Source organism: Bombus fervidus, unplaced genomic scaffold (assembly GCF_041682495.2).
Source record: "Bombus fervidus isolate BK054 unplaced genomic scaffold, iyBomFerv1 scaffold0041, whole genome shotgun sequence".
NCBI classification, from domain to species: domain Eukaryota; kingdom Metazoa; phylum Arthropoda; class Insecta; order Hymenoptera; family Apidae; genus Bombus; species Bombus fervidus.
In genome coordinates this window covers 87,501-90,321 of record NW_027212604.1, presented here as the reverse complement: position 1 = coordinate 90,321, position 2,821 = coordinate 87,501, and the positions used below count along the sequence as shown (strand labels likewise).

The following is a 2,821-nucleotide window of genomic DNA, read 5'->3' as shown; positions in this document are numbered from 1 at the left end:
GCAACGCTGGGGATCATCTCCCTAAGTCATCAGCGTTCGAAGAAATCTCGTGTGTCCGTTCCCGGATCTACGGCTTTCTCTGGGTTCACGAAGAACAGAAAAAAGCACAGAGGATGAAAAACGCAACGACGACCCATCGATGCGACGGTCCTCGTTGTCTTCTCGTCAGTCGTCTCGCGCCTGCAGAATACATCTCTGCCGCACGAACAGACGGAGTGGGTATTCGATCCCTGGGGCTGTACGAGTAAAAACATCTTGATGAAAAGACGGTTGTGTTTCTTTAAGGCACACAGTTTTTCGTTACGCCACCAAGTTTAGGTTTAGGTTTTAATATCTTGGTTCTCTTTTCTCTCCTCTCTCGACTGACTTTGTTCAAAAATATTTTTGCTTTCTCTCAGTCTCGCCAAAAATTCATTTAAGACGACGTCGGGGGCGCGGTCATTCGTGCTTATCGAAGACTAACAAAACGTAGCAGAGGCTGATACAAAAAGAAAAAAAAAATCGGCCACGAAGAAAACTCGCTCTGTGTATCTCGATAACCGCGTCGACGACGACGGTTCTCTCCGCGCTCTTTTAATTCGTATCCTTCTTCTTGCGCTTCGTCCGACTCAGAAACGTTCGTAAAACACGAACGACGGCGGGTTGTCAAGCCAAGAAGGGACAGAGAAGAGACGGAGGTAGTTTTGCGAGTCTCCCGTGAACGCGATAGATTTTTCATATATATTTGTATCGAGAGCATGCGTACGCCGGTCTCCACACGATCCAGCGACGAACGCCGACGAACGTCCAACAATCGCTCGTACGTCGCGTACGAGCCCTCGACCGCTCTTTAATTCGTATTCTTTTGCTTGGCGCTCGTCCTCCGACTCGGAAACGTTCGTTTAAAGATAAAACGAACGACGGCGGGCTGTCGACGAGGCAAGAAAGAACAGAGAGAGACGGACCGAGAGCAACGATACGCAACGCAAGCAGTCTTAGGTTTACGTGAGCAACCCTCAGCCAGGCGTGGTCCAGGAATTGTATCCGTGGACCGCAATGTGCGTTCGAAATGTCGATGTTCATGTGTCCTGCAGTTCACACGTTGACGCGCAATTAGCTGCGTTCTTCATCGACCCACGAGCCAAGTGATCCACCGTTCAGGGTAATCGTTTATGCATGGATTTTTGTTTGTGTACTCAGGTTTTTGTACTCTTATTCTCGGTTCGAAAGAAGCCGATATCCGACAAACGTCCGACCAACGGGAATCGAACGCGCGGAAGTCGCCATATGATTGACGACACGAAAATACGTTCGAAAACGAAATCGGACGGACTGCGCGACGACACACGCAGCCCGCCGACCGGGCGTAAAGTGCATTATAATATATAACAACCAACGAGATCGAAGCTCCGTTCGTCAGGAAACGACGGGGATATAACACCCGATTCTGAATCCTCTGTACAGCACACGATCTCGCGAAGAAAGCGCACGGTGGCTAGCCCATGATATATATATATGTTCGTTCCTCTCGTCCAGTTATTCGAAGCAAACAGCCGATATGCATCTCCATCGTTCGGGTAAAAAAAAATCGATGGGACGCGCACGGTCGTAGTCTTCCTCGCGCGGTCGTTTCTTCCCGATAGCCAGAAGCAGAGTTTGAAAAACTCTAGCGACGGAACGAGGCATTAGACTCTCGACAACGAGGATAGAGAGACGGCCGGCGATCCCCTCTGAATCGACTTCGGTGGTTCAGGTAAAAATAAAAAAAATCGATGGGACGCGCACGGTCGTCGTTCCTCTTCCTCGCGCGCGGTCTATTCTTCCCGATAGCCAGAAGCAGAGTTTGAAAAACTCTAGCGACGGAACGAGGCATTAGACTCGCGACAACGAGGATAGAGAGACGGCCGGCGGTCCCCTCTGAATCCACTTTGGTCGCTCAGGTAAAAATAAAAAAAAATTCGAAAGGGACGCGCACGGTCGTCCTTCCTCTTCCTCGCGCGGTCTTTTCTTCCCGATAGCCAGAAGCAGAGTTTGAAAAACTCTAGCGACGGAACGAGGCATTAGACTCTCGACAACGAGGATAGAGAGACGGCCGGCGGTCCCCTCCGAACGGATGGCGACAACGACGACTAAAGCGCGAAAAATCGCGACGAAAAGGAACGCATCTCCGTTCAGGTGTATGTGTGTGCGTGCGTTTAAAAAAAATTCGATGGGACTCGCAGCCATCGGCCTCGCGCGGTCGTTTCTTCCCGATATCCAGAAGCAGAGTTTGAAAAACTCTAGCGACGGAACGAGGCATATGACTCACGACAACGAGGATATGGACAGGCGGTCCCCTCTGAACGGGTCGACGAGACGATGGTAAAAGAGACGAACCGGACGAAACTTCCGTCGATCAGGTAAAAATAAAAAAAAATTCGATGGGACGCGCACGGTCGTCGTCGTCGTCTTCCTCGCGCGGTCGTTTCTTCCCGATAGCCAGAAGCAGAGTTTGAAAAACTCTAGCGACGGAACGAGGCATATGACTCACGACAACGAGGATAGAGAGACGGCCGGCGGTCCCCTCTGAATCGACTTCGGTGGTTCAGGTAAAAATAAAAAAAATCGATGGGACGCGCACGGTCGTCCTTCCTCTTCCTCGCGCGCGCGGTCTATTCTTCCCGATAGCCAGAAGCAGAGTTTGAAAAACTCTAGCGACGGAACGAGGCATTAGACTCGCGAGGATAGAGAGACGGCCGGCGGTCCCCTCCGAACCAACTTCGTCTAGTTAAGAATCGTTACTCTTTACCATCACTCGCACTGGTATATATCTTTTCGGGCCAACATCCACGCAATGCGTTTT

The 2,821-nt window shown here is 50.7% G+C and overlaps 1 non-coding gene across 1 annotated transcript; it reads right to left on the bottom strand.

The window, feature by feature from the left end:
* Positions 1-989: 989 nt before the first annotated feature.
* Positions 990-1,144, bottom strand: LOC139997240 (5.8S ribosomal RNA). Its single transcript, XR_011802669.1, has one exon. It is a non-coding gene; the product is annotated as a 5.8S ribosomal RNA (ribosomal RNA).
* Positions 1,145-2,821: the final 1,677 nt, after the last annotated feature.